Below are 24,559 nucleotides of genomic sequence, written 5' to 3'. Positions count from 1 at the left end.
ATTCAATGTTCCTTCTCATCCATTCCTAATTTGATCTCCATTACCTGCACAATTTTGATAACTTGTATCTCCATTTCATTTTGGCCAAACCCTGAATATGAAAAAAGAAAAAGGCCCACCACACTCATTTCTAGCCAACCAGTGGTCCTTGCTTAGTATGGTATATCAAATTCACCTTTGGCAGCTTTTTCAAAGTAATGTCATAAACTTCATGACAACCCTGAAGACTCTTAAGTTTCAGCAAGTCAGAGGTACAGCCCACGCATGTATATTTTAACAACTTTCTCAGGTCATGTAAACCATGACTTGTGCATCATGCCACAAAATTCAAAAACTTCGCTATCTTTGAATCTTGTAACTAGAACACACACACACACACATACTTCTCTTTTACTGTAAACTCCTTAAATCTTTGATCTACTCAGTTTCTAATCAAACAGGTTTTCATGGTCATCTCAAATTACTCATACTTCTCAGTATCCTTCAATCTGTCATCATACCTCCTGACCGTTTCTATTTTCCCTCCATTTTGATGCAAATCTACTGATCTGACATTTCAACAACAAATGCTCTAATCGTGACATTCAGCTCAAATAGTCTTGCTAATTCCCACTCAAGCCCTGTCACTTATGTAAACCCCAAACCATAATGGTATCTAACATCATTTTGCCCCTCTGAGCCATTTGGAAATCATTTTATCATGTCTTTAACTTCCTTATCAAATTTCCCATCATGGATTTAAAAAAAAATTTAACTTCCCTCAAAGAACCCATCTCACCAAAAGCCCCTCAATCTCAGGTGACTTCACTTCTTTGGTAAAAGTTTAGCGCTTCCTTGACTTTTTGTTTACTTCAAAATCCTTATTTACTTTCTGAGGAAGTAAAAAAAAGATACAAAAGAGAAAAAAACTGTACCATAGAATCTGTTGGGTCTTCTATGATATACTACCATATAATGAGAAAAATTACTAGTCTTTCTTTAGGGAATTTAATACAGAGGCTAACAAAAACAATAGCTTTTCTCTGGTCCAATAATAAGCACCTTTAAATACAGACAAGAAAGTAAATATTCCATTTACAAGAGCAAAAAAAACTATCAAATATTTACTAAATTTGTATGACTAAACATAGTACTCTATTGAAAGACACAAAGATCTGAGCAAAGGAAAAGAATGGATTGGTCTTGTATTTGTGTTGCAACATGTGACCATCCACCTGAAAGGAAACAAAAGTGGGCACATGTGTTTTACAACAGACAAATAAATTCCAGACAGATGTAATACTTGGATATTTTAAATAAATGCGTGTGTGTATGTATCTATACACACACACTTCACGTACACATCTTAACACTGACACTACACGTCTAATATAGAGAGCAGAAAAAATCCTTTTAACGAACTAGAAACTGAAAAACTATACAAGAAAAGATACTTGTATCTGAGTACATAAAGACTTGCTAGTTTATCAAGGAAATACATATCAAAGTGGTAAGGAGTAAAATTACACTCACTAAAATTGGTAAATATTTAAAAGATCTAGAATGCCTATTTCAGACAGAAATGTGGAGAAAGGTTATTCCCCTGTATTTCAAGTGAAGATGTGAAAAAACCTTTTGAAAAACAATTTGTCAACCTCTATTACAAGTAAGATTAGACTGAATCGTAAGAATTTGATATTTTTTTGTTGTTGTTAAAATGGTCAGTCAACAAATACACACACCCTACAACCTAGAGAAATAAAACATAAGTTCCTAAGGATATTTATTTTAGGAACACTGTTTAGTGGGGAAAAAGGAAAAACAAAGAAATAAAGTAAATGTTCATTAAAAGAGGAGTACCAAGACTGTAGAATATATATTCATAATATTCATGTATTACACAATCATTAAAAATAACAAACCGTTGGGAGGGACAAAAGGAAAGAGTTTCATCTTATGTACAAAATGTAAATAATCACATTTACACATTTAAGTATAATGTATAAAAGAAAAATGTTTGTAAAATTATTTTTGTTATTGTTAAAGTTCTACTTTTGACCTTTTGAACTTAAAACACTTTATTAATCACCGTCAAATTCAATGGGTTTTCATACTCTAATCTCCACTCCTGACCATTTTCAGCATTTAAGAAGAAAATCAGAACAGTCTTTGAACTTCTAACAGTTGGCTTCCTGACTCTGCCCTCTCTCCTCTCTTGAACTGATTTTTCTTCCTGCCCTAACATATGTACAGCTGACTTCTTTTTAGCCTTCTGATATTCTGTCTTCTGTCCCAACTAATGATCTCAAACACTCTAAAGAATGAGAAAACCACCATCTTTCCTATTATGTGCCACTCCACACATCGCGATCTTTCCCACTCAAGGAATCCAATTCCAGTTGACTGACGCACACATCTATTTCTACGCCTTTTTGGAATCTCAGAATTCAGTATTACCTGAGGCAACTTATGTCCTATACTCCCAAATTTGTTTCTCCTCTTGCCCATAACTATCACTGATTCTACCATTCGCCACACCTGAAACTTCAGTATCATGTTGGATGAACTTCCTATCTCAGCTCTTACCTGCAACTTTAGAGAGTCTGTCTCCTATTACCTGTACAGCACCACTTTCAGCAATGCCTTTCTTTCCACAGTACCTGCCACCTGTATTACTACATTAGCCTCAGAGTCTCCTCGGTCTCTTCCTATTACCTTCTGACACCAAGGCATAAAACATAACTGATTATATCATATATATTTACTGCTACTTACTAACTTCCACATTTCACTCCAAAGGGATTAGCCAGGCACTTAAGTTCCCCATTCTATGATCTCAAAGTATCGAGCCATACAATATCTTTTGAATCTACTCTACCCATCAGGTACATATATTCAGGTCTATCATTCTAAAACCCCTGCTTTTTATTTAGCTCTTTGTTCCAACTATAAGTGCTGAAATTCTTCTATTCTTTAAATGTCATCTCCTTATGAAGCCTATTCAAATACCAACATCACAGTTGGGTTTTGGGGGGTTTTTTTCCTTTTTTTTCCTCTTCTGAAAACTGGGCAGTAGCAAAAGATTATCAGACTAGAAATCAGAATGCTGATGGTTTCTTTCAAATGCTACTGCTTTTGACATCTGGATATTAAATCAAGCTCCTGAGCCCCAGTTTCTTTTTCTGTAATATAGAAATAAAATTAACCTACACACCTCACAGGTAGGTAGGAATGTATGTAAGACCATTATAATTTAATGCTAATGCTGTCGTCATATCACCTCTTATTATATTTGTTTTTAATATTTAAAAGACAGTCTACACTTTACATCTAGCACCCAACACAGAGTAGCTATTCAAATGTATTTAAAAAAAAAAACTTCATGTTATAAAATATAGCACTCCCATTCCAGCATGAGAAATATAATCCATGCACAATTTATGTATACTTACACACAGATTAAAAAAAAAATCCACAACCCTTCTTCCCACACGTAGGTTTTCAATAAAACTGTTGTCACATGACATTTCTGGACCTCTGATTTAGTTCACCTGAAACCCAATTAGTTATCTGGCAGGTGGGTAGGGACCCTTTAAAATGGCTGATAAATAACTAAATAGTCGAAGAACTCCAAAAACTTTACAATATGTAGTATGTAAGTGATACAAAGTATCTGTGTGAGGGGACTGTGATGGTGGTATGCTGTCCAATCCAACAAATTTATCCAGCATTCAGAGTTGAGCATTAGTGCTTTAGTTTACCTTAAAATTGTGAATGGTGACATCATGGTTATTTCAGTGACACAAGACAACAGATTAAAAAAAATGACTATACAAGAAAAACATGTTAATTTTCATTAAGCTGAAAGATTTTGTTTTTTTCCTACTCTTTCACAAAAGCAAAATTAATGATGGACAGTGTTCATAAAAATTCAAAATAAAATGGAAAGGGGAGTAGAAATGACACGTTAGTCTTATAGAAACCTATAAATCATATACTATGAGAACCTCAAAGTCCTTGAGTTACCCCTGAAAACCATGTTATATCTTAGAGCACGTAATATCTTACACCAGAAAACAAGAAAACTACCTAAAATTAGTAGGGTCTTGTCTGAAGGACACAAGAACCAACGTGAACAAGCACTCACTAGCCAAAAATGGGAGAATCTGAACATCAATACAAAAATAACTCAAAAGTCTAAAACGCAAATATGCTTATTTAAATCCATGAGTTCACAGGATAAGCCACTGTTATCACAATTATGTCACACCACTGGCTAATATTTCTTGGCATGTTATTACTTCACAAAAAAACTGCTCTCCTATCTAGTATCACATCTGCTCTTAGACGTCATATCCACACTCTTGTACATACCTGCAATTCATTTTTTAAATCTAAATTTAAAACTCTAGAAAACCATCTGGTCCTATACTTTACCCTACTGCTGCTACAGTAAGGCTTCAGCCTTCCTAAGAGTCTGACTCTTTTAAAAAAATAATGGCTGAATGCCAAGAACAAGCAGCACCAAAATGAAGTCACAAGCAACTGGGCTATATTATGGCTTAAGATAAGTATGGGTAAAAAAAAAAAGGAGAGAATGAGTTAGACAGGAATGATGAACAGCAGTTGATGAGTATCAAATCACTGTGTGTTCATTTAAAAAAAAAAGCTCACCCTGTATGTGATGTTGCTGAGTTCCATAAACAAACATCAGGCAGCATGATGTAATAGAAAGAGTCCTGGACTGAGTGAGGGGACCTCTGTTCTAGTCCAAGGCCTCAGTTCCTCATCTGTAAAATGAGGGTGCTGAATTAGATATCTGAGAGGGCTCCTCTAGTTTTAACATTGAGGGAGTCTATGGACAAATTCAAGAAGAAGCAATAAAATGTAGGACTTTTGTTAACAGTGAAGTTTAACTGTTAACATTGGAAACAGTGGGTGGGAACAGAGATGAAAACAATGTTCATAAAATTTTGAACTTCAAAGAGCAATTACTTTATAATTTTTAACTGCTAAAAAGGTTTTTACAATATACCAGCCTTAGTAGCATTATGAGATTAGTAATGAGGGACCAAATTATGACCTGAAAAACCCTATTCACCTTTGGCCAGCCAGACTGCCCAAGTAAATCTAGAAAAATACTGCAGAAACACCTTTGGGCTAACAATTACATTAAGTGATAAAGTGCCTCACAAGTGTCCCCAATTAAGTAACTGAATAAAAAGTAAAATGACAAGAAAAATGATTAGAGTAAATTAAACATTTAATTTTAACATGCAATAAAATAATTATGCTTGTGATATCCTTTTTTTGTTAATATTTTCCCTATGCGTAATTTTTTTTTTTTCTGCTTAGCTCTCAAAATAGAACCTGGCTTCTCCTCCTGACAGAGCTAATTGAAATAATTCTTTTCCCAATGACACTCAGAAACATTTAAAAAGTGTTAAGTTCTCTACACTGAAAGAAATCAAGCTTCTACTAGTAACAACAGAAAGCTCTGGTGCCTCAAAAAATTGGTGGCTGCCTAACTGCAATTACCTAAATAACATTAATTGCTGGTCCGAGTAAATCCTTCAGGGTCTAATAAGCTGAATACTACGTTTTAAGTTCCTACATCAGCTGACATTCCACTATTTATTTATCCCTTATGCTGACGCCACAGTTCTTACCTGGCAGACTTAAAACTCCAGGGATGTAAAGAACCAAAAAACCTACCTCTACAATCAAGAATCTGTCAAAAATCTACTCTTTTAAAGAATGTAATCTGTACCTTTTAAAGGATGTAAAGATACAATGAAACATTCGGTGAAAAAAAAAAAAAACTTTAAAAAAAAAACCTTGTTTTTTAAAGCTTGTTTTATGCAAATTACCTAAAGTGATTATAAAATAACTTGGCATACAAGCAATTCCATTAATGATTCATTTGAGCATTTCACCTTGGCAATATATTGCCTAATAAGTTATTTAGAATCACTAATAAAATTCTCTCTGGTTGGTAGAAACAAAGGCAAAAATAAAGCAGTCTTGATGGTAATGAAATTTGTTCTTGGCTAGTCTTAAAATGGTTGTGATATCCATGTATCTTTGAGATAAAAAAAAAAAATCTGTGAAACAAAATTTTCCTTTACAATGAATTTATTTTCCATTTTAATTTAGGTATTTTGATTTACAATCCTAATGAGCTGATTAAAATACCTTACACTTAATGGTAAACAACAGAAATCAGGATGGATACGCAAAGCATACTTTAGGGCTCTATTTTGAGCATGAGCTGTTTTCAGCAATTTTCTCCATCTACCTTACCACCCCCTCCATGACTTTTTCAGAGAGACTTAAACACTTAGCTTATTTACTGACAAGAATACTATTAATGATAAAATACTATATTTTAGCCAGTATTATACAGATATAAACTAGCTCCTGCAAAAATTCAGGACTGAACTACTGTCTTGGGTAAATATTCTCCTCTAGGAAGGGTTGGCACCAAGATCAGCAGCAGCTAAAGGAGAATTTGAAATTTAAATAACTAGTTGGTATGTTGCATGAAGCCCACTGATTGTTCCTAACTAAATTTCAATTTGTAGAACATAAACACATCTGTAATTCTTTCCACCACTTATAGAAGTCATCACATGGTATAATTTGCTCAAAGACCAAAATATCTCATTTAGTTATCAATAATACAGAGTCCTTGGAACAATGTAAATGGCTATACCTGGGCACAACATAGCAGCACAAGTGCTTTGAAAAAGTTATAGTACCTAGAAATGGCAATTCTTTTTATTACTGCAATACAACTGGAGATAAAAAAGACAAAAGACCAAAAATAAGTACAACTCAGATTATTTTGGTTACTAAGAAAATATGAAGCCCTTATAACATCATACAATTTCATATAACTTTTTATTTTCTAAAATATATTTAATAACTGCTTAGTTTTGTTGGAAATTCCTGTTTCAGGACTGGGGAAAAAATAACTGCCAATAAAAAAGAAACTGAGTTGATCAAATTAATGGCTAAAAATCTCACATCTCATTATTACAATTTTTAATTAATAATTTGTAATTATTTTAATATTAATGTTTTACTTTTCTCTCATCCTCACCTACTTACAGTTTATTCTGATATATACATTTTAAAACTCTAGCCTATCAGAACAGATTTCCTAAGGGTAAATAAGGATAGGAAATGAATTAGTATTTTGTAAATGTTATACTTAATATGGGGTATTATATTTTAATGGCATTACACTTGTCTCTCAAAAATGTTATAAAGGAACCACAAAATTCTGGAACAATGATCATTTGCCTTTTAACCCAACAAGTCATTAACATACTATTACCATAAAATACAGATTTTTAGAAACAAATTCTAATTTAATCTGGCTAACAATTCTAGTATAAAAATTATGCAGCTTTCCTCTTTCGATAAATGAATACAACATACTTAAAAAAAAATGTGTCCGAAGCCAAAATTCATAAATGACAACTGGCCATATTAAAAAATGGAAAAAGAATCTAATAATTGCCTCTAATAGTATTTTCAAAAACTTGTTCAAAATAAGCAACCCAAGGGATTCCATCTCACATTAATCATACTTGACTCCAAGCATACTCTAATTACGTTTGCATCCCCTCAGAATTTATGTATTATAAATGAACATAATGAGCCTTTGCTATATCACTGTGACGTAATCAAGTTATTTGTGTGGGTATGTTTTGTCTTCTCACTTTTATTGTTCATTTTTATTTCTGTATCGTTCTGCATCCTATAAAGTTCAGAGCTCAGTGTACAGGCACAAAAAATGCCACTCATAAATCTTTTATTTTCAAATTTAAAAAAGTATCAATTTTGATTATATCTACTAGTAACAACCTATTAACAAACAGGAAACTGATTTAGAAAAATACTACCTACTAGTATTTTTGTAACATTTTACTGTGAAAATTTTCATACATACAGAAAACATTTTAAAAACTGTACAGAAAGTATTCCCATGGCCACCACTAGGATTTAGAATTAACATTTCCTTCTATTTGTCTTACCATTCTCCCAACTGATCTTAACTTCTGAAGTATTTCAAAATGAGCTGCAGATCCATATACTTTCCCCATATACACTTCAGCTTCTGTTACTAATTACAGTGATGTACTTAATACAGTGTTTCAAAGAAAAAATTTACATAAAATACAATGGATAGATATTAGGCTTACCACTCAATGATATACTCAAGTAACCCAAATACCTAACAGGACACAGGGTATTACCATCACCCTAAAAGTTCTCATATACCCATTCCCACTTAATCCCTGTCCCCAACACCCATGCACCCATTTTTCTAAGCCCTGCCAACCACTTGTTTTTTAACCATTAGTTTTGCCTGCCCCACCCTGACACACAACAGGTAAATTTGCCTGGTTTTTTTTTTGTTTTTTTTTTTTAAGATTTTATTTATTTGACAGAGAGACACAGCAAGAGAAGGAACACAAGCAGCAGGGGTGGGAGAGGGAGAAGCAGGCTTCCCGCCGAGCAAGAAGCCCGATGCAGCGCTCGATCCCAGGACCCTGGGACCATGACCTGAGCCGAAGGCAGACGCTTGACTGAGTCATCCAGGTGCCCTAAGTTTGCCTGTTTTTAGTACATCATAGAAACGGAATCATCATTCTGCCCCATTTTTTTTTTTTGAAGATTTTATTTATTTATTTATTTGAGAGAGCGAGAATGAGAGGGAGGAGGGGCAGAGGGAGAAGCAGACTCCCCACTGAGCAGGGAGCCCAACGCAGGACTCGATCCCAGGACTCCAGGGTCATGACCTGAGCCAAAGGCAGTCGCTTAACCAACTGAGCCACCCAGGTGCCCCATTCTGCCCCAGTTTTATGTAAGGCTATGTTCACTCAGCATTCTGTTTCAGAACTTACTCCAAGTTGCTGCAGGTGTCAAGACTTTGTTCCTCTCCACTGCTCAGCAGTACTGTGTTGTATGTACACAGCAGTTTATCTATTTTCTTGTTGACAGACATCTGAACTGTTTCCAGTGTAGGGGTCAGCCACATATTTGGCAGAGTTTCTACACAGAATCTGGTATTCCACCACTGTGGTTCTTTCTTTTCCGGGATTTCTTCCCTCTTCCTCCTGCTGGACTCTCATCACTCTACAGCGGCTGTGGTATTTCTCAATTTGATCTGATTCCTCAAGCCAGTAAGACTGCAAACAAGCCTAGAGGAGCCTGCCTGAAGCAAACACCAGCAAGAGGAGAAACTCACCCAAGGGCCATTCCCTTTTAAGAAACCACTTCAAGTCCAGTTCCTACTTGTTTCTGTTTGCTCTACAGTGTCCCCCATGTTTTTCCACATATTGTCCAGTGGCTGTGCTCACAATCTGTGGGATGATTTGACTAGGAGGAGCCACTGTTTCATTTTTAAAATTATAACTCCCTATTTTTCCACTTCAAAAAAAACTATAATCGACAAATCTCTTTGTGGGGTTTTTCCCCCCCTCCTCAAGAGCTTGACTGATGTAGTCCCTTTCGATCCAAAGAGTCAAGCTAAACCAAGAAAAGGCCTTTGGGAGTGGGAGATGATGACAGCTGAAGGAGGGAATACTGTAATTCTGTCCAGTCCCAAAGGCATCCCAAGACATGTATGCAGAACACACCCAAAGAAGCCAAGGTTTTGAGACCCTTTGACATAAGCCAGTCTTCGGGTCCCACACTAATCCTGACAGGTGCATGCAAGGAGGAAGCCCAAAGCAGCACAGCAAAGGCTGTGAACACCAAACTGGCACTGGGCGCTAACACTGCCCGTGCGACAGACAAGGAGAACTAAGCACGAAGATCACCTGTTTGAATTACAAAACAAAGCCCACAACATTCGTAAGATACAATCCAAAATTATTAAACATACACAGAATCAGGAAAATCTGACCAATTCTCGAAGACCAGAATGAGATACCAATCTTAAGATTATCCAGATGTGAGAATTATCAAACAAAAACGTTAAGGTAGCTATTTTAATCCATCCTCCACAAGGTAAAGGTGTATACTTGACAGGAAAGACATAAGCTCTCAGAAGTACAAAGTATAAAAAGAACCAAATGGAAACTACAACTGGGAAAAATCTAGGGAAAAAAATGATTTGACAAGGTAACAAGTACAAAGCAAATACTAATAACTGATTTCCCAAGAAAGAAAATAACACAGATAAGAAAAATACCTAATTATAATAAAAGAAAAATTTCCTGACATTTTTCATCTTTAGCACTGAACAGTAAACAAAACACAAAACCTAGACTAAAATGCTTTAAGCCTTATTATTCTATCTCCTCCTGAGCTCCTGTGCAAGCTCGCATGATTCATCTCTGAAAAATATTCTGATTCTCTATAATTTGTATGATACAGAATTTTAAACAATGCTGGGCTACATGAGGCCATCTGGTTCAAGTCTTGGTTCTATAACTATGACAAAGTATGTGAGATGGCATCACTTCTCTCAGCTGTAATTCCTTATTTGTAAAATTAGGACCTAGTGAGTGAGGACAACTTACTTAGCTTTATGATGAGTCCGGTTGTTAGAGAAGGCAGGTAATTATGTTCTAACAGGACACCTGGAGGCCAGCAGTGAGGAAGTCCAGCCAGCTGTGGGGAACGTTAGAGGCCTGCCCTGGCCGCACTCCACATGAAGCCTAATCAAACCAGACCGGCCCAAGATGGCGGATGCCACCACGGGGAAACCACTGACCCAATCAGGAAGAAAATTCAGGAAACCCTGCATCCCTGCCCCACGTAATGAATAGTTCACCCCCTAGTTAACAATCCTCAATAAAAGATAGAAACCCAACCCCACCCCAATCCCCACCCCTCCCCGGGGCGTGCAGCCCATTTGCTCCAGTTTCCTCCCATCCCAACTCTCACACCTCCAAAGTGTGTACTTTCACTTTAATCAACTTTTCTTGTTTGTGTCATTCATCCCCTGTGTTGTGTGTCTGTCCCTGAATTCTTTCTTGTGACAAGAACATTTGGTGACACCTTAGCAACACAGGCTGGGTCTCTCCCCCAGTTTACCCCCCAGTTCACCTGGCAACACCATGATCTAATTTTAGGAATGCTCTGATGGTCACTCCTATTTCCCCAGGTCTTAGCATTAGCCAAATTCTTCACTGCTCTGATGACTTGTTTCTGGCAGATAAGGAGAACCTACAGGTCAGGCAGCTATGACTAGCAAGGTCTAGGGCAACACTGTCAACAGATATACAACATTAGCCACAATGCAAACATTGCGTAATTCTGAATTTCTAGTAGTCACAGGAAAAATTTAAAGAGAAACAGGAGGCAATTATTCTAATAATATTATTTTACTTGACCCAATAAAATACATATGATATGTACACATTTAACCCAAATGTGATCATTTCTTGTAACCAATATTTCAAAATCAAAAGTATACATTGTCTTCAAAATCTAGTATGCATTTTACATTTACAGCATACCTCAACTATGACTAGTCATATTTCAAGTGCTCAGTATCACACATCACCAGTGGCTACAGTATATACTGCGGGTCTAGATGCAGAGGTGGAAGGGCAGGGGAAGGGGGACACAAGGGCAAACAGGGCCAAGATGTCTGGATGAGTCATAGAGTGCATGTGCGTGCACACGAACGTGCGCACACCCACACACACACAACTATAGATTGGTGGTGATAAAAAGGTCAGCCCTACATGGCAGGTAGATCAGGGAAAGTTTGATTTTAAAATAAATTTCCAGCTCTACTATAAGTAGAGCCCACTCTAAAAAAAAAAAGAAAAGGTAGATAAATGACTTACATATCATTTCAAAATACCTGAATTTAAAGTATTTCTTTTTATGAAAGCTACTGTTTACTTCATCCTATCCACAGCTGTGGGGAAGAAATACCATGTAGGTAATATATTAAAAGGCATTATCGGGCGCCTGGGTGGCTCAGATGGTTGAGCGTCTGCCTTCGGCTCAGGTCATGATCCCAGGGTCCTGGGATCGAGTCCCACATCGGGCTCCCTGCTCCTTGGGAGCCTGCTTCTCTCTCTCTCTCTCATGAATAAATAAAATCTTAAAAAAAAAAAGGCATTATCAAACAAAATACATTTCTCAATTAAATGGTTTTTAAAGATTAGTGAAGGAAACACAAAATATACTTCAAAAGTATACAATATTCAAATCAAATGTTTTATTGTGACTTAGTTTCTGAAATTTCAGCCAAAGTATCAAATCCTTCCTTTGAATGAAAATAACAAAAAACCTTAAGTAAATTTACAAATTCTGAAACCTCTACGTATTTTTAAAAGAGATATAATGTCTTCTGTTTTGAAGGACAGTGTAACAATTTTATTCCTTAATTGTTTCTCATGCAAAATAAAGGAAAAGTGGTCTTTTTGAGAACCTAGGGTTCCACTCCAGTTTCATCTTGCCACAGTTCCAATCTTCTCAGAGGTGCAGACGTTCTCAACTGGGAAACAAGACCTGGTTCAGAGCAGACTACAATTTATTATCTACGTGATTATAAACAGGAATAATGGATTCCTCATCTATAAAACAGAGATACTAACAACCCCACAGATTACAAAGACATTTAAATAAGATATTTACTCTCTATCACAGAATATGCACTACACCTTCCATTTCTGGTCTGATTTTTATGTACTTTATCATTTTTCAAAAAACTTTTAAATTAATCAAAATGTCTTTGTCTCCTACACATTTAAATTATTTCTATGTAATCTGTTCTAAATTCACAAACCCTTATGTTCCTAAGTCATTTTTTAAAAGTATCAGATGATAGGGGCGCCTGGGTGGCTCAGTCGGGTAGGCTTCCAACTCCTGATTTTGGTTCAGGTCATGATCTCAGGGTCATTAGTTCATGGCCCGCATTGGTTCTGCATTGGTTCCGCACTGGGCCGTGGAGGCTGCTTAAGATGTCTGTCTCTCCTGGAGTCTCCCTCTGCCCCTCCCCCACTCTCTCTCTTAAGGAAAAAAAAAGATTATAATGAACTCAAAATGATCCCATTAAACGTCTGACTGGAAATAAACATCAAATCAGACTGTCCTTTATACAATACAGTGAAATAAGAACTATAGCATCTTTTTCTTTTTTTTTAAAAGATCCTCCTTACAGGAGGAAAACAGTAATCACAGGGAAGGAGAGAAAATAGTCATTGTGAAGATCTCTGTTCCAATGAATCACGGGAAAACAATCAAAAGGTATGACTGAAAGCAACTGGCTTAAAAAGGGCAGAACATGGAGAAGAGAACAAACAGTGCCTATTAAAACCAAAAATTCCTGTCTTTTATATACCAAAGTTTACTAAGTTAATTTCTTTTGGGAGCAAAAAATTAAAAGTAACAAAAAAAATGCATTACTATGCATTAGAAAGATGCATGGATTAATGAAAGGAAGGAGGCATGGAAAAAAATAGAGACTCCTAATGGTTTCATTACACCCAAGAAACTTGCAATAGCCTGTAGTTTCAAATTTTATGGCTATATTGCTAATATGAAAGCATGTGGCCCAACCCTGAATGTGTTAGAATCTAGTAAGACTGAATTTAACAAGTCTGGGCAGTCTGAAAAGTTGGAAATACTTAAAAATAAGGCCATAAAAAATCAGGGATAGGATACTTTTTGTTTTAACATTATTCCATCAACCACCCATCCTTCTACCTTTATGTGGGTTTTAAATTCTTGCTCTCTCTCTATTCTGGGTTCCGTGAGATAAGAAGAGAGCTAGAGCCAGGTTTTGTTTCTGGTTGCATGGTGCCTATATTAAGAGCTTATGGACGCAACACCAAAATTACATGAAGCATGAAGATAAAATTTTAAGTAACAAGAGCAACTCACTATAACAAGTTCTACAACATTTAATATAAGGCTTAAATCCATGTAAGAATCCAAGCTTTCTTTGACTTTCAGATGATAGATAATCACAATCTTTCAGGTCCCATTTTAGTTATAGAAGCCTCACATAGGGGCGCCTGGGTGGCTCAGTTGGTTAAGCGACTGCCTTCGGCTCAGGTCATGATCCTGGAGTCCCAGGATCGAGTCCCGCATCGGGCTCCCTGCTCGGCAGGGAGTCTGCTTCTCCCTCTGACCCTCCTCCCTCTCATGCTCTCTGTATCTCATTCTCTCGGTCTCAAATAAATAAAAATAAAATCTTTAAAAAAAAAAGAAGCCTCACATAACAATCATCCAATGGTAAAGATACAGGGGATCAACTCCAACATGTATGTGCTCTGCTTTTCTGAATTATCTTTTTTTGTTTTATTGATAAACCATGCATTTTCAAAGAGACAACTGCTCAGACATATACAAAGGTATAAGCCCTTTTGAAAGAAATTGAGCCTGTACGTGTTTTCAGCTTCATCCATTAAGGGGAGGGGGGGAAACCCTAAAGACTAAGAGTTTTTCAATGCAACCATTTTACTACTGACTTGAAAATTAGTTCCCCAGAGGCATAAATTCTCAACCAAGAGAAAATACTTCACACAATGCCATATATATGGTAATGATATTCTTTTTTCACATTTAATAATGCCACTTCAAAATCACAGGACAGTGAAAGATGATAAATAAGGACAATGAACTTTTCTACAATGAAAAGAACAAATTAATTTACAGATGATATGACTAAAAAGTAGATAGTAAAGGGAGGGGGCGCCTGGGTGGCTCAGTCGGTTAAGCATCTGCCTTTGGCTCAGGTCATGATCCTGGGGTCCTGGAATCGAGTCCCGCATCGGGCTCCCTGCTCAGCGGGGGGTCTGCTTCTCCCTCTGATCCCCTTCCCTCTCGTGCTCTCTGTCTCTCATTCTCTGTCTCTCAAATAAATAAATAAAATCTTTAAAAAAATAAAAATAAAAAAATAAAATCTTTTAAGTAAAAAAAAGTAGATAGTAAAAGGGAACAGATCACTGCTTCTTGGGAGAAACTTCTTGGGATGGTCACAACTCTTTGGGGCCTTATCTTCAATCTAGCAAGCCATAACTTTTATCAGTTCTCTTAGGATAATCAAGTTCTAGGAGAATAGATGTTAACAAAATACACTAGAACAATAGGAGAATGAGAAGAATGATTTCCTGATTTACACTGAGAAATCTAACTGCAGCCTGGAATATTCACTGATGCAACAGATGCTAGCGGCACCCAGTCCACAACTCCTCACCACTCAACTTTGCTGAGGAAGTAAGCAGCTTCTTTCTACAAACACGTGAGGGTCATCTCTGGCCACAGGTTAGGTCAGGGAGGAGTTGCTGTGGGGTTCATGTCCTCCCCACCCCAGAGCATAACTCCACAATATGGAATGGGAGTTGGTAGACAAACTACTCCAGCTTCATTGCCCCTGGAGTGCAACAACTCAGAGGCATGTTCTATTCTGTCTCCCAGAGGTACCCACAGGGTGTGAGCCCCAAATGCCCACAACATTACCTACTCTTTAAGGCATCTGTCCTGGCCTCTTTATCTCTTCTTACTTCCCCACCACTCCCCACGCCCACAGCAACTTTCTGGGTTCACTTTTCAAGTAAAATAGTTCTATCAAGGGTCTGATTCCATTGAAATCAAATCTAAGACAACTGGTCAGCATGGTTCTTTTCTTAGTAGGAAAACCTCACTGTTAAGCTAAATTAGGGGCACCTGGGTGGCTCAGTTGGTTAAGCGACTGCCTTCGGCTCAGGTCATGATCCTGGAGTCCCTGGATTGAGTCCCGCATCAGGCTCCCTGCTCAGCGAGGAGCCTGCTTCTCCCTCTAACCCTCCCCCCATCATGTACTCTCTCTCTCTCTCTCTCTCATTCTCACTCTCTCAAATAAATAAATAAATCTTTAAGAAAAAAAAAGCTAAATTAATTTTAAGAAGTTGTGGGATGACTACAGAATCAGAAGAGAAAATAGGAGGTATGAAGGATTTGTCAAAAGAGTTGACAGATTTTCTTGAAAATAAGTATCTTTTGAACAGTTCAAAGAAAAAGATACATAAACAGTTCTAAACATACAAAATGATGCAAATTAGAACTATAGTGAGATACCATTTCTCATCTATCAGATTAAAAATACACACACACACCCCCACCCTAAAAGTTCTGACTATACACTGTTTGCAAGTGAGTAAACAGGCAACCGCATACATTGCTGGAAGGAATATAAAATGCCATAATGTTTAAGGGAATTTGGCAAATTGCCTAAAAAAATAACGGATATTTATGATCACACCTAAAACTCCCATTCTTGAAACAGAATGGTACATCCATATAATGGACTATCACATAGCCATGAAAAGGAATGAGGACTGACTATACAGCATTATAAGATGAACTCCAATATAAGTATGTACATGGGTTTGCTTATATTTTTTTAAACTAGCACTATAGATAAAAACCAGTTATCTAGAAGGGGAGTAAGAAAATAAAAATGTATCTTATTTTGAAGTAACATAAACGTTTTATATATAATTACAGAACAAAACTAAATCAAAATATTTAAATTCTAAATACTAAAAATAAAATGAAATAAACAGACGTGACTAGATAACAAGATGGCAGAAAAATCATACAAGTGGATTTACTTTGAGTACTGTAAAAACAATACTTTGACTGTAAGCCTCAGTGGGACATAGGCCAAAAAAGCAATTTTTAGGAATCATGTTAGTGGTACTGGTTTAAATAGAGAAATATATATTAAGATAAAAATCAATATTATATATAATAGTTCTATATGATTTTATAAATTTATCTTATACGTTTCACTTATATATTCTGTATTTTATATTTTAATAATATATTTATGCTATTTTCTATTACATTTATATCTAATAATACGTAATATTATAAAATATAAAAGAAAAAAGTTTATGTAAAAGCCAACTTAAAAAGGCTCCTTGGCCAAGACCATTTGAGCATCATAATAAGAATAAAAACTGCAATGCAATAAACATATAAAATATTTAAATCCACGAGCTCAATGACACTTAAAACCCTTGATATAATTAGGATATCAACATCTTGCATGTTCTCACTGAAATAAGAGATCTAAGCAGTGGTCAAAAGTCACCTAATATCACAGAGACAAATATGTACGTCTTAAGGACCTCCTTATGAAATATTCTGTCACCCTGACATCACAAAATAAAGAAAGAAAAACCTGAATTAGATTAAGCTCTTAGATATAACTACTGATCTGCAAAAAAGCACAAGGGAAAGAGAGGCTTTTTACTATAGGGATGCAATTAACAATACACAGAATGAGGAAACCTCACATGGCAAATAAATTAAAAGGGAAAAACGCAGTAAGTAAAGAGGTAGAAGAGTAAGATGTACATACCAACCAAATATAATATGTATGGATTTTGTAGAAACACCATTTATGAGCAAATGAGGAAAACTAAACTAAACGGCTATTTAGTGATATTAAGAAATTACTGTCATGATCTCATATCCATTAGAATGTTCACTACCAAGAAAGAAAGAAAAAAGGAAGGAAGGAAGGAAGGAGGGAGGGAGGGGAGAAAGAGAACACCACAGAAAATAAAAAGTGCTGGAAAGAATGTAGAGAAAAATCAGAACCCCTGTGTACTTTTGGTGGGAATGGAAAATGGTGCGGCCACTCTGGAAAACCATATGGAGGTTCCCATATAATCCAGGAGTCTCATTTCTGGGTATATACCCAAAAGAAGTAAAGGCAGAATCTTGAAGAGAGATTTGCACACACATGTTCAATGCAGCATTATTCACAACAGGCAAAGATTGAAGCAACCTAAATGTTCAATGATGAATGAATAAAGAAAATATGGTATATGCATATAATGGAACACTCAACCTTTAAAAAGGATATCCTGTCACATCTATATGCCACAAAAGTGATGAACCTAGAGGACATTATGCTAGGTAAGCCAGTCACAAAAGACAAATACTGTATGATTCCACTTATACTGTATAGAGTAGCTAACATCAAAAACCTAAAACCAAAATTAAAATAAAATAACTGTTGCCCACTGCTGCTAAGAGGGGGAAACGGGAGGTTTTTGTTCAATGGGTATCAGTAAGATGAAAAAGTTCTAGAGAACTCTTGTACAACAATGTGAATACAGTTAACACTACACTTAAGTGTACGAACTGTGCACTTAAAAATATTTAAGATGACAAATTTTATGTTTTTTACTACAATTTTTCAAAAGTATATTTAAATCCCTTTTCAATAAAAAATTGTCAGTTTTTAAAGTGTGACAATGATATTGTATATATTTTTAAGTAGTCTGTATCTTACATAGATACATACTAAAATATTTATCAATGAGGGGCGCCTGGGTGGCTCAGTCGTTATGTGCCTGCCTCCCACTCAGGTCATGATCCCAGGGTCCTGGGAGTGAGCCCCGCATCGGGCTCCCTGCTTGGCGGGAAGCCTGCTTCTCCCTCTCCCACTCCCCCTGCTTGTGTTCCCTCTCTCACTGTGTCTCTGTCAAAAAAATAAATAAAATCTTCAAAAAAAAATAATAAAGTATTTATGAATGAAATCATGTCATACATGTATTGGCTCCAAAATGACTGGGGGGAGGGGGTGGAAGGAGACATAGAACAACGTGGTTAAAGATGACAAAACTGGTGACTACTGAAGCTGGGTGAGAGTTCATTATGCTATTCTGTCTTCAGTGTACGTTTGAAAACGTGCACAATAAAAAGTTAAAATAATACACACTTGCTGGCCAATGGATTCTATTAATACAATGAGATATTTACAGAAAAGAGTATGCAACATTTATTTAGGAAAGTAGCTGTAAATCATAATGATGTAAGGTGCAATTAGAGTTAAAATAACTTGTACCTAGGTAAGTGAAGAGTAAGCTAAAAAGAATAATACGAATCCTTCATCCTTATATCACAAAGTTGAGGGTGGGGGTGGTAGAGTTAAGTTGTACATTCCCACAAAGCATTCCTTTATAGCATTTTCAGGGGAAAAAAATATAGGATACTACATAGCACAGGTTTCACTAAAAACTTGGGCATTTCTCAGGTTCATGAGAAAACTATCACTGTGAACCAATACCTATAAATGCATTAGCACATCATGCAAATGTGTACAAAAGGCTGTGGTGTCCTCAGCTAGACCACAAGCAAGTTTGCTGGGATCTTGGCCTTCTTCATCTCTAACACTAACACTTATTTAGAACATAAATGAACATAAATTTCTGTGATCATGACTTAAAAATGATTTCAGGACTTCTCAACGAAACTGACAAATGAGTTGAAAATAATCTGATTTGAAATACAGTCTAAGAGCTGTTCCAAAAACAACACAAGGTATAGTCTCTGTGAGGGGCACACTGAAAAATTCACCTGAAGCACTTAGAAGAGAGAACCACTTGCACAGCACCTGCACCTCAGATACCCAAGAGGCCTGCACAATGGATTCTCAAGGGGGACATGCCATAGATTAAGGCTCCAACAATCAAGAAAACCAACGGGTTTCAAATGTGAACTTCAAACATAAAGACCAAGGGCAGGTAATCCAAATGATGGAGTTGATTTACCACAGAGCTGTTTCTTGCATGAGAAACTGTAATGTTCCAAAGGAAACAGCAGATTTAACAGTGGTTAATGAGCCACCCAAGCACCTTAAAGAACCCAGCAAGTGTCTCATAAATTAATGAAGAACCATGGATCCTTCATGCTAGGTTAAGGCCGTACAAAAAATTCTTATTTTCTTCAACATTCCCCATTAACTGCTGAGAGAAGGAACAGGGAGAGGAAATCTTCCTCTTAAACAACATACTGACAAGTCCATCTTTAAAATTAATCATTTCCTAGGAATATGTTCACAGGTGACTCATCTCACCCACCTATCCTGCTTCTAATTTTTAGTAGCTTTTATTTCAGACTGATGCATCTACTATTTCCCACCAAATTCTATGAGCCTTTATCAGTTTCTATAGCTCCTTGATTTAATGTTTAAAATAAAAATTTGAGGGGCGCCTGGGTGGCTCAGTCGGTTAAGCGGCTGCCTTCGGCTCAGGTCATGATCCCAGGGTCCTGGGATCAAGCCCCTCATCGGGCTCCCTGCTCAGCGAGAGCCTGCTTCTGTCAAATAAATAAATAAATAATATCTTTAAAAATAAATAAATAAAATAAAAATTTGATTAATTAAAAATTTTAATAATGTACTATAGAAAATATTTTGATAGATTATCGTTAAGTAATTAATTCTAAAAAACCCAAAAAGTAAAAATTCATTCTTCTACATTTATTGAACCCTAAAATACATACCAATACCATTTAGGTAAGGAATTATTTTTTGTATGGGAGAATCATTCTGATTTTAGTTAACAGTAATGAGATCACTTAGCCTACAGTGAGAATAAACTTTAGAAATCTGTCCGATTTTATCATCTAATTTTACAAGAGTTTTTGCCAAAAGTCATCCAAGACACACACAGAAATGAAAGCAAATCTCAACTCCTCAGAGTGGCTTTTGTGCTGTATAACATAGTTCACAGATTGTTATTCCACAGAGAAAGGTTTCTAAAATGATCTTTTTAAATAGTAAGAATGGTTCTCCTGAAAATCATTCACTCTCTAAAAACAGGTAAAATTTTAGCCATTTAATTGCCCATTATCTGTAAATATTAAGATAAATACAATATGCAAAAAGACTATTTTAAGTAAGATGATTGACAAAAACACAAGAGCTGTTATTGAACCTAAGCTTTAGTTTAACAAGAAAATTGTACTCACAAAATAGAGCCCACTTGTTAAAATACAAGATCATTGCTACATAATACTTTTCATCCTGGCAACCACAGCCAAGAGGTTATAAAATCTATGGATAATGGAAATCTGCAAACTATGGGTTCACCCTTTTCTTTTTTAATTAAATAATCAAAAATTACTTTAAGTGCCTTACATTACACATATTTTTAAAAACATTTCTTTACTCCAGGGCATAGATGTAGTTTGTCAAACTGTGAGAAACTTTAAAGAGTCTTGATAGATGCTTACAAATAAGAGAAAAATCAAAAGACCAATTAAAACACTAGCACTGGGAGTGGGAGGGATTCTTACCATTGGCAGTGCATTGATGTGGGGATGTGCAATTGAATATCCGGTACCGCCAATCACAAGTTGCTGATGCTGAGAAAAAGGAAAGTAAAATATTCAGTGTGCCCTAAAACAAGTTCAGCTTAAGAAATTTCCCATACCCAATTTTCATGTCTCAAATTCTATGTACGTCTGTAAGGTCCCCATCACCAGTGATTATCCTTCTGTCCCTCAACCACTGTCATCATGAACAACAGCAGCAACTTTTGAGTAGTACGTGGCAGGCACTGAATCTTTACAACATTCCTCTAAAAGGCTGACACAATGAATAAAATCAGACTGGAAGAGATGAATTTGCACAAAGTATACACTCACCCCCATTCAACTTAACTTGTACAAATACTACTGCAACAGGGCCCAGGATAGTGTGTTCATAATCTAGGCTCATGAGCCATAAAGACTGGTATCAACTGATCTTCTACATATTCTGTTTAATAAAGACAAATGCATGATTGATTTCAAGGTTCCATCTCTTCAGAGTTTACGTTTTACAGAGTTTACCCAGTCATCTGAATTGCTAAGAAAATAAGCACGTTATTTTCTGTGAGCCTTGTGTGTCAATATACGAGGTGTTTTTCGCACACCCCGTCACGGCAGCGGCTCTCAGGTGGAATGCTGACCACGGCAGATTCCCCCAGGTGCTGGGCTCGAGCACAATTTCACGCGAGAGGGCAAGCGGATGCCACAGAAAGAAAGCAGGAGCTTTACCTCCTATACCTCACTGGTGAATTAAGTCAGTAAACACCAAAAAGATAACTAAGCAAATACACTGAATAACTGGAGAAAGAATTTAATCCCTTGAAGTTTGCTCCTCTCTGATCTTATCTTTAATTCACTAGAACTCTCATTTGTGCTCACTGCACACTCCATGGCCATACTAAACTTCAGTGCTACTATAGCACTTCCAGGTAGGCAAGTTATAATACCTAGGAATTAAAATAATATTTATTAAACATGGCACACACACTGAAATTATAGATAGCTCCGTCAACACACAATATCCCACCAGTCACTGGTGCTTCAAGACACTGGGGTGACCACCAAGGTGTTTTGGCACAAGACACCTGTGAAGTAGCTGGAAGACCCTTTCTAACACCTACCAAAGAAATGTTCTACAGACATCATGACTGAGTCCAGACAAATCTCCACTAGGCTCTGTTTTACCTCTGGGTTATCTGTTAACAAACATCAATTGTTCTATCATTAAGATTTCGTGAATTTTTGAGTTATAAGCTATATAGGGCTACTTATTATCCAAAAACTGGCAGAATACCCTTATCAGAGAAAAGTTCTGGCATACATTCATTCTACTTATTTATAAATAATTAACATGTGCTACTGAATCACATACATTTTAAAACACAGAAAACAAAAGTAAAAAAAAAAAAAGATGTGTGCCTATATGTCAAATATCCTTCTAGATAATCTCTTATAATTTTAACCATCTTCTAAAATTATTAGATCATGGCAGGTGAAAAGCTCATTCCAGTGGTTTAAGTATCAACTCTACCATTATCTTGTTTCCTAATCCTAGTCACGTTTCTTACATTCACATTTTTTCTTTTGTAGAAATCTTTAAATTATTAGTCTGTTCTGTGGGGTCTGATTGAAACTAGATAATATAAGCCATAAATCTATGATCAAACACAAGTAAACTTATAAAAGTAAGCTCAGACACATGGCGAGTCCCAGAAATGGAGTGAAGGACTGGGAAGGCCACTGCTGCTCGGTGGGGCTTCCACTCTTCCAAATCCCTTTATGCGCCACCTTAGACAGGACTTTCTGACATCGGACTGAGTAAGGGTACAAATTTGAACCCCTATGTTAAATATTAATAATTAGTTTTTAAAATTTAAAAATGAACATAAATAGACTAATAGAGCCCTGTACCCAAATGGATACTTGTTTTCACTACTAGAGTGTATACACACATACCACACAAACTCACACAAATCTACCTTTGGAAAATTCTAAATTAGATCATTCGAGTTGCTAGTCTTTCTGTTCCTCCTCTGCTTGATTCTCTTCTCTTACTTTTCTGTGATTAGTGAGTCTTACTTTCATCACACTCATACAGGTCTTTAATCTCAGTTTTCTCCGATTATCCTTTCTCTACTTTTATTTTCTTCATTGATTCATTTAGCTTTTCCTTCTAGAGTATACCTCCTTAAGGGAAAGGGTCATAATAGTAACTTAATAAACATTTAAGTAGTTAAATAAATCTCTCATTCTAGGATTTGAAGGGAAAATAAATCAGCGGAAAACAATTATGTCAACAGGTATGCCCATTTGCACATTACAATACAATCTGAAAAACTGAGGAATTACCTTTTTAAAAAAAATTTATTTATTCCAGAGAAAGAGAGATTGAGTAGGGGGAGGGACAGAGGGAGAGAATCTCCAGCAGACTCCCCGCTGAGCATGGAGCCCGACGTGGGACTCCATCTCACCACCCTGAGGTCACGACCTGAGCTTCGAAACCAAGAGTCAGACACTTAATCGACTGAGCCACCCAGGCACCCCAAAACAGAGGGATTTTGAAAATATTTTGGTTTCTACATTAGCTGTTTTCCTAGTCAACTCATTTAGCCATGCCCTGGTCATTGTGGAGTGCATTTATAAAGCATATCACGTAATTCTTCAGTTTACGAAATAGATTATCTGAATTTTAAGATAGAATTACATATTCTACAAAAGAATTACAAAAATCTAAGGTGTATTTAAGATAATCTGACAAAATGTATATTAAAACTATTTGTACTAAAGTAATTCAAGTCATCCAAAAAAACCAAAATATGTATCCATTACACCTGCCTTTATAATCTCACTTGCCCCACATCTCCGATGCTTACCATAGCATGTCACCGGAAGTCCCTCTTGTTTTCTGCACACTTCTGCTGCCATAACATTACTCATTCATCTACCAGAAATTTCCTTCTACTATCGTTCTGGCCACAAATCTAGCCCATCTCTTTCAAGATTTAGCCCAAATCAGCTTCCTCCCTTGATTATTTACCCCACTACCCACTGAGACACATATGAGCCTCCTTTATTACAACTGTGTAGTGCCTCATTCTCTTATCATGCCTCCCCTACCAGACTTCTTGAGACCAGGGACTTATTTGTTCACCTTGCTGTACCACAAAAGACCTAAGAACGGTGAACAGAAAATACACAGTTCTTAAGACCCATAAGTTGACTAAGTTATTACATTATTCATGATATAATGTGGGAATAGGTACATACATATTTGAAAATAAAACACAACAGAGACTGTATTACAGCACAAATAAATCATATTGGTAAGGGAGAGCTTAACAGTGGATTTTTATTTTAAAAATGTTTAGGCGAGCCTGGCTATAACCAGTAATTTTAGTACCACTTCCAGGAAGTGGCAAATGAAGGCTGATATTTTGCCATTAAAACAAAATTCAAGAGCATGTGATCAGTCACATTATAAAATTAGTGTAAAACTATC

At 36.3% G+C, this 24,559-nt stretch overlaps 1 protein-coding gene across 2 annotated transcripts in view; it reads right to left on the bottom strand.

Annotated features, from left to right (window-relative positions):
- Window positions 1-24,559, bottom strand: part of TBL1XR1 (TBL1X receptor 1) — a 175,763-nt gene that overhangs the window by 70,366 nt on the left and 80,838 nt on the right. The window contains exon 2 of one of the 2 annotated variants that reach the window (XM_044920114.1): window positions 21,046-21,114. The exons of the other annotated variant lie outside the window; for it this stretch is intronic. The gene's annotated coding sequence lies outside the window, so the exon portion shown is untranslated. The remainder of the gene's footprint in view (window positions 1-21,045; window positions 21,115-24,559) is intronic. 2 annotated transcript variants of the gene reach the window in all.

This window comes from Neomonachus schauinslandi, chromosome 1, assembly GCF_002201575.2.
Source record: "Neomonachus schauinslandi chromosome 1, ASM220157v2, whole genome shotgun sequence".
Taxonomy (NCBI): Eukaryota; Metazoa; Chordata; class Mammalia; order Carnivora; family Phocidae; genus Neomonachus; species Neomonachus schauinslandi.
The sequence above is the reverse complement of the archived record's forward strand: the minus strand, read 5'-3'. Positions and strand labels throughout refer to the sequence as shown.